The sequence below is a fragment of the Pleurodeles waltl genome, chromosome 5 (genome assembly GCF_031143425.1).
Source record: "Pleurodeles waltl isolate 20211129_DDA chromosome 5, aPleWal1.hap1.20221129, whole genome shotgun sequence".
NCBI lineage: Eukaryota > Metazoa > Chordata > Amphibia > Caudata > Salamandridae > Pleurodeles > Pleurodeles waltl.
In genome coordinates, this window is record NC_090444.1 from 1,338,424,571 (window position 1) to 1,338,433,248 (window position 8,678).

Genomic DNA, 8,678 nt, shown 5'->3' on the forward strand with positions numbered 1-8,678 from the left:
TAGTCTCCATAATGTGCTGTTTTTTCTCTGTGCATGATGAGCCTGTCGCATACAGGATAAGTTCATAGGACAGGCTTGATTGCTTTGTTAGACTCTTCATCAGTTCTCCCATTTGTTTCCACACTTCTTGTGCATAATAGCAGTTTCATAGAAAGTGTAAGACATTTTCTTCTCCAGCACAAGATTGGACAAGCCTTGGACATCTATTGTCTTTTGCTCCAGTACTTTAAGACTTTGACTGGCAAGCATCCTCTTACTGCCATCCATGAAATGTCTTTCTGGGAGTTAGTAAGGTCCTTACTGGTTACTTTCTCCAATACTGTCTGAGACTGTTTCTCTGATAAATTGTTCACTATGTGTAGCGACTCTGAGACCTATAGTTCATGTTTTATTGTTTTCTTTTCTGCCACTGTTTGAAAGTCAATATTTAGTTTCATAGAGATTTACAAAAAAAATTGCAAGGGTACGTAGATTTGTGGCATAGTTAGACAGTATCGTTTGCTATTTTCCATAGTTGTTAAGCCAAACCACAAAAATAAAAAATACAAATTGAAAATTCAACTTATGCAGTCAGGACAATTCTTTTCCTTAGGGCTTCAAAGCATAGTCAAAAATACATAGAGTACAGAAATCATAGCAAATTTGGCACATCTTTTCCCCCCTTTGTCTTTGGGTTTATACGTTATTTCCCGTTTGAGTTTTTCCATCTTGGAGTTCCACAAAAAGTAAAAAACATTTCTGTAAGACGTTCAACATTACAATTCTAAGTGGGAAAAGATTTTCCCTAATACTTTTATCCTGCCTGATTATGTTTAGAAAAAGTTCTAATGCACAAACAAAAAATGCTGGCGACAGAGGACAACCTTGTCTGACTCCTGATTGAATTTGGAAGGGTTCAGACAGGGAACCATTTATTATTACCTGACTTGTTGCTTTTTTGTTGATCGTTTGAATTATTTCCGTGAATGTGTTTGGAATGCTCATGCGTTCTAAGACCAAAAATAGGAATTCATGCAAGATGTTGTCAAAGGTCTTTATAGGTCTAGTGAAAGGACTCCTAGAGACTAGTTTTGCTCTATGTGCAGGCATATTGTTTCCCTTGTTATAATGAGGCTGTCCCAGATTTTTCTCCCTGGGACAGCGCATGATTGGTTTTCATGAATTAGAGATGAAAGGACTTTTCTCAGTCGGTTAGTTAGGACTTTGAAGATCAATTTCCCATCTACATTGAGGAGGGGGATTGGCCTCCAATTCAGCAGGTTTTCTTTGCTTCCCTCCTTGTGAAGAAGGGAGATCACCCCTGTAGAAAAGGATGTGGGGAATTCTTTTTTTGCATGCCTTCATTAAGCATATTTATGAAATCATGGCATATATTGGCCCAGGGTACTTTGTAGTATTCCCAGGGTAACCTGTCTTTCCTGGGTATGAACCGGGAGGAACACTGGTTTAGGGCTTCTAAGAATTCTTCACCTTTTAGGGGCTGGTCTAAAAAGGTTTTTTCTTGGTGTGATAAGACCCTTTCTATTGAATCGAGGTACTCTTTATCTTTTAAACCACATATATTTTTCTATTTATACAAATCTTTATAATAATCATAAACTTTTTTTTGTAGTTTTCCTGTCTCATTTTGTATTTGCCCATTTTCATCTTTTAGCTTTGCTATGCATCTAATTGTCTGTGTTGTTTTTTTTAACAAAATACTAGTACGTTTCTATTTTCTTCAAAAATCTTGATTCTAGAAGTAAAGATATTTAGTTTTCCTTTGTCTATTAGCCATTTTTCCAATTCATTGAATGTTTCTTTTTTTTCTTCTATTACATTCATGCCTAGTTCTTCCAATCCATCTAGTAGTCGCATTCTATTTTGTAAATCATCAAACATTTCTTTTTTTCTTCTTAGCTTTTTTGGTACATGCTTTGTTAAAAAAAAGTTTTGTTTTTCTTTTTAACCCATTACCACCATTTAGCCAGGGAAATAAAATTATGTTTGACAGATCTCCAAGTTTCATAATCAGTTTTGTACATGGATAAAATGCCCTCGTCATTTAGCATCTATACATTTAATTTCCGTAAGCCTTTTCCTTTCTCGTGTTCAATATCCAGCTGGAAATCTGTAATTAGGGTCTTGTGATCCGATAGGGAATTTTTCTCTGTGTGTGCTTTGTCATAACTAATAGACTGAGAAGTGAAAATGAAATAGATTCATGAGGAGATTTCTCCTGTGTCTGGTGTCCAGGTGAAACCTGTGCCCCTAAGGTTGTTCTCATCATATTTATCTGATAGTTGCATATCTGTAGTTACATTCTGCCATTTTTTTGTCAGATTCGTCTACGTTGTACCATGTGCTGGGGCCTCTCCTATCTTTGGGGTGCATGATACAATTAAAATTCTCTACTACAAAGGTGGAAATGTTTCCTGTGGGGAAAAGGGACATGTTATTGAATAATTTTAGCCTTTCATTTTTTTCATTTGGTGCATACACATTACATATTTTAAATGTGAGCTCATCAAAATTAGTGATTACCATTAGGGCTCTGCCGGTTACAAAACCTGTGTGTTTATTGATAATGATGTTTTTGTTTTCACAATGTATGGCTACTTCTGCATTTGTGTTACCCTACCTGACCATACTGATGGACCTTTGTCCCATTCAGAGATGCAGGTGTGGTAGTTCTGCATATATGGTATGTTGCACTCTTGCAGGCATGTCTTCTTTGATTAGTTCGCAATACTTTAATGGGGCTGCTCTTTTTATTAGTTGTTTAATCCCTCTGACGTCTAGAGTGTCTTTTGAGATCTTTTTTCCTTCCATTGCTTATAATTGGGGGTTGTTTTGTTCTTTCCTTGTTGCTTCTATGATTTCTTGCATAAGTATAGATTGGGATTCGCTTGGCTGTGCATTAATATCTATTTCTTCCAAGCTTCCCATTGAGGGTGATGTCACGAAGAGAATGTCTTCTGATTGTTGGGAGACTATGGGCCTCATTATGAGTCTGGCAATCTTCAGAACGCCAGACCCACAGTGGCGGTAGGGGTGGTCCAACTGCCACATTATGACCATGACGGAGCCGCCACGGTCTGACCGCAGACACCGTCAGGCGGTCCCGGCAGTTTTAATCAGCCAGGGAGGCCCTGTAAGCAGAGCTGCCCTGGGTATTACGAGTCCCCATCCGTCAGCTTTTCCATGGCAGTGTACACCGCCATGGAAAGGCTTGTGAAAAGTAAGTGGTGGGGTGCCCCTGCACTGTCCATGCACTTGGCATGAGCAGTGCAGGGGCCCCCATGCACAGCACCATGGTGCATTACACTGCCCAAATTACGGGCCGGCTGCAATGTTACGGCCCTGTTTCCCACTGGGTCCGCAAGCAGAAACACTGTTTCCGCCCACCGGGAAACTCCAAATAGGGCCGGCAGGGTTTAGCCAGCAATGGCAGTCTTGTGGTGGTATGAGTTTGGCAGGCAGCCTCTGCCGCCCACCAAACGCATAATGAGGCCTCCTGTTTGCTTGTGTTGTTAGTGACTCTATATCTTGAAGGTTGGAGAGTGGGTCAAACCTATTTTTATTTGTTGTGGTGTTTGTCCTTCTCTTCAGGTTGTTTTTGGTTGTTTGGCTTACTTCCTCTCTGGTACTATTGGTTATTTTCCCTTTCTTTCTGCTCTGGTCGCTTTGGTCTTTCAATAGTGTTTTTCTGTTTTTTGAGGAATTCCTTGTGGTTACTTGTTCCCACTTTTTTTGTTTTGGTCTGAACAGTTTGGGGAATCCTATGTCACTGTCTATGTCTGTGTCTGTGTCTGTGTCTTCTTCCTCTTCATTAGATATGTTTTCTAATCTTCATTTTATAGGGTTGGTTTTTACTCTGATTTTGTTGGTCCCTTAGTTGTGGTTGTTTCAGTTATGGCTTGGGATTGAGGTGTGCTCCCGGGGTTTGTATTCTCTGAGGCAGTTAGTTTACCTTTCTGTTTCTCAGAGTTGTTTCTGTCTGAGCGACTGGTATGAAAAAGGCATTTTCTGTTAGGTTTTGAAAGGATTCTGTTTTAATGTCTTCTCCTTGATACTGTGGTATACTCTGTAGTATTTCCTGTAACAGTTCTTCTGCTTCATTTTTTTCATTTTCTCTGTCTTTCATTACTGCCTTTGTTAGTTGTGGTTCTGTTGGTCCTTCACTATCTTTTTTGTTCTTGGTCTGGGATGGAGTGGCTCTGGTGATATGGTATCACAAGTAACCTATAATTGCTTTGAGGAGGGATGCTCCTTACTGGTTTGGAATGGATTTTATGCAATGGTTCACCCCATATTGTTTCATTCAGGACTGCTGCATATGATGCTTCCCTTTGTGGGCAGTTTTTGTATAGATGCATTTAGCCCACATAGGTGACATGTTTTGGGAGTGTGCATTCATTTGTGAAATGGAAGCCATCCCACAATTTAGGCAGCTTTTATCCATGTGTGTCTCTTTTGCATGACCACATTTCCTACACTTTCTGCTAAAGGTGGGCTGCCCTTGGTAACCTTTATTGAGACCTATGGCAAAGGTATTCGGGATGTGGCAATAACCTCCTGTCCTGTATTTGTCTTCTTTTAGGGTGACAAAAAAGTCCTCCTCCTTCCATTCCATACCCCCCATTAATTTCTCAGTTATGCCCCTCCTCTTACTTTGGTACAGTACCACTGTAGGAATTTGTCTATGTCCCATGGGGAGACCTATGAGTTATACATATAAAGAAAAACTGTGATTTCAGAGGTGGCAAACATAGAAGTAACAGGGTAACTTTTGATTTTCTCTTTTGAAAACAGGATATTTTGCATTAAAATGTTCCATGTTTTTTTCTCTAGCAAAAGTTAAATCATACACTCCTTGTTTGCAAAGGTTAGTTCTAGAAAGGCAGTGTGAGTAAAGTACTACCGATCATAAATGTCCTAGACAATAACAATATATGAGCACAAATTTTGAAATGCAGTGTGTTGGTACCAACTCACCTTTTATCTCTGTTCGAGCCCTTACAACCGTGAGAGGGTTTCTCCAAGGCTCCCGGACTGCCTCTTGCCTTGCGGGCAGCAGGAGCACTTTGGGCGGGAGGAGGAGGTCACAGGCCGTTTCGACCTTTCATTGGTCGTTTTGGGGGTGCTTCATTTTTGTGTGGCCTCTTATCTCCTCGCTAGTGATCTTTGGGGCATATTTATGGGCCCCTAGCACCACCTTGCGCCACATTAACATCGTTTTTTAAGTTAATGTGGCCTAACGAGTCTGAAATCCCCACGCCTTATTTACAAAGTGGCGCAATGCATGCATTGTGCCACTTTGTAACCCTTTGCGCTAAATTATGCCTGTGCCAGGCATAATGTATGCAAAGGAAGCATTACTCCATTAAGGGAGCTGAAAAAATGGTGTAAGGAAATCTATGAGGTATCCTTATGCCATTTTTTACGGCACTTTTAATATTTGGTGCTGCTTCTGCAGAGTGCATCAATAGCGTCATGAAAATTATGCTATTGCCCCCTACCCTGCAGTCATGGTTTGCCGTATTTTAAATACGGTGCACACATGGTGGTGGTAGGGGTGTGCTAAGCGCCACTTTCCATAAATCTGCCCCTTTGTTCGCCAGGGGCAGGAAAGGATAAAATTGTGATAAAATTGCAATTGTACCTTGGGGGTTGTTAGGCGTCCCCGTATTTAGCAGACAGCATGGGCTCTGTCTCGGGGAGGGGGGTATCTCAGCAGTCTCGGGTGGTTGTGGGCACCTCAGCAGTCTTGGGCTGCTAGTGGAGCTGTGACAGTCATGGGCAGCTGTGAGCACCTCAGCGGTTGCAGGAGCTTTGTGGGGATACAGTTTGGGGTGGCACCTTGGGGGTCTCAGGTGGTAGCTGAAGGGGCACCGTGGCACTCACAGGTGGAGGCTGGGTGGGGGGAGTGAGGAGCATCCTGGCACTCACAGGTGGCAGCTAGGTGGGTGGGCACCCTGGCACTCCAGGTGGCACTGCATTTTAGGCAAAACATTGAGAAGGGATAACTTGAGTGGTGCAAGCATTCTCACCTCACTTACCTGTCTCCCTGGCTGACTTGGGATGGGGTCTTCCTTTCCATGACTGTTCACAGGCCTCTCTTCCAAACTCTTGGGAAGAGCTCAGCAAGTGCTAAAAGGAAAAGAGGCCCAGATGTCTGGTTTTCTCTCAGCTCCCAGTTGTCAGCAGTCACCTCATTATGCGCCCATTAGCATACCCATGTTTCCCATGTTTTAGTTTTCCATGCCCTGCCCCTTCCTATCCACTGCGTCTAGCCCCTGGGTTGGAATGCCGGGCAACAAGCCAGGCCACCCTGGACAGCACCCTAACAGCAAGTGGCCGGTGTTTGGCCCTCTCTTGCACAGGACTCTGCTCCCCTGCAGCCTAGGCCCATAGATATGGCTCAGCTGTTTGTGGGTGGACATGGGTGGGCAAAGAAGGAAAAGAACCCTGTCTTTTACTTCTCACTCAGAGAAGACATTGGCAGTGTCCACTTCTGCTCTGCCACAGCTAGTTGCCTCCCCTCTCTCTTGCTCTCTTTCTTTCCATTCCTACATCACTCCTCCTCACTTATTGAGAACCTGGAGATCAAGAAAGGGCTCTTGCTCTCTACTTTCCCTCTATTCCCATCTTTTCCATCACCTGCTCCCATGTGAAATGCATCCAAATATGAAAGAAATACACTGCTGAAGATGCTGTGTTTTCCTGACATTTTTCTCTGCCAAAGTGTAGCCTCGGGGCAGAGGGGAAAAAAAAGGTTTTTAAAAAGGGGCGGTGGCATTAAATACAACAGAAATTATTAAATACATAAATAAATAAAAAAGACACAGCAGTCACAAAGTGTCCAGGTTGGTTTTATTCACACCTAAATACATTAGCGCCACTTTACAGATTTTGCCAGTGAGGGCTCTACTTTCGTTTTCTCTTCTTTCTTTCTACAGCATGGCTTTCCATGGGTGGGGAAGTGCACCATTCCTGGAGGTACTGCAATACCAAGTTGATGCGTGGAGCGGACATAGCAAGCTCCTATTCCATCTCCCTGTTCCAAAAATCAATTTAATATATGGTCCCCAGATAGAGGACATATCCGATATTAAACTGATAAGAACAGATTTTTGTTTTGAAAAACTTTATTTAAGCTGTAAAGGGATATTTACATAGGGTTAGAGGTACATGCAAAACAAAAAACTGTGCAGTAAAATTACAGAAATCTACAATTCCCAACCTAAAAGGCAAACAAAGGTTTATATAAAAGCCAATCCGTGAACGTGGTGATGAAAAAAGAATGATATCATCAAAGGAGAAAAACATATTTTTAAGATATTTTAACAAGTGCCAATCCGTTAAACACTCAGTGGCAAGGTGAAGAAAGAAATTTTCCTTGAAGGTAAAACCATTATTACTAAGGAAAGGAGAGAATTCACACTGTGTTTAAAAATGTTTGCACGTGCCAATCCGTTTAACACCCGGTGGCAAGGTGAAGACCATGTTAAACTATATCAACCTCAGTGAATACGAAAAAAACATCCATGTGCAGTTAAAGACATACAAATGGCGCTCCATGAACACCCGGTGGTGGGGTGGGTAAAATAACACTTCAAGTATCCCATCCTTTCTAATTTGTCACTTGCCACCGTCTATTGGTTTCCTGAGCGCCAAAGAATGTCCTACCAACATAAAGATAGCTAGTCATTTTGTCCAAGCATAAGATTCGACAGTCAGCAGGGGATAAAGTTTCATGCAAAATCAGCAACATGTTCTGAGCATCCCAAAGAGTCTGCTGTTCACAACACAGGACCTGCCAGGCAATGAGTCTCTTTGTGGAGGGGAGGTGAAGGCCAAATAATAGTGTTTCAACAGTAAGGGCAGAAATACCAACCGCATGGATGAGAAAAGGTTTCATAAAAGTCCAAAAAGCCTGAGCATGAGAACAACCCCAAAAACGATGAGAAACAGTTTCTTCATGTAGGCAAGTAGTCCTGTGGCATACAGAAGAAGGTTCTAGGCCTCGACGATGTTGAACATTTTTAAATGGTAAACAACCATGGACACTCATCCATGCTAAGTCCTTCTGGTTATGCTGAAGAGCAGTATGTCCAACCAAGACCCATATCTCCTGAGAACATTGCTCAGAATAGGTACCAATGAGTTCAGTTTGATCTTGATGTAAAAAAACGTTTTTCAGACTTTTTGCATATATACAGACATCCAGCGGTAAAGAAGTGAAATTAAGACTGGTAACATAAACTTTCAGATCTTTATAAAAAGGGGCGACAGAGTAACTTAAAGGTGCTAAGTTGGTAGGGTGCTATAAGCCAAAACGGTGAAACAATACACCTTAATAACAAAATATAAATAAACTAGTAATGGTTGGTGGACAAACATGAACACAGGGCAATGTATGTGAAAGCAATTTTGAAACTAAAAAGAGATAAACATGAGGCATCCCTTTCCCACCATTTTTCCGGGTTTTATAAACTTTAGAACGGGCCAGTTTTTCCATTTGTGAGCCCCATATGAATGTAAAAAACAATTTAGTACATTTTCGTAACATTAGTGTGGATGGGGAGGAAAACCATAGTGGGATAAAACATCACAGGGAGTAACACAGCTTCGATAACTAGAATTTTACCTTCAATAGTTAGCTTTTGAGTGGACCATAATGGCATTTTCTTCTC

At 41.6% G+C, this 8,678-nt stretch overlaps 1 non-coding gene across 1 annotated transcript; it reads right to left on the reverse strand.

The window, feature by feature from the left end:
* Positions 1–6,959: 6,959 nt before the first annotated feature.
* Positions 6,960–7,151, reverse strand: LOC138297607 (U2 spliceosomal RNA). The gene has a single exon (XR_011204179.1). It is a non-coding gene; the product is annotated as a U2 spliceosomal RNA (small nuclear RNA).
* Positions 7,152–8,678: the final 1,527 nt, after the last annotated feature.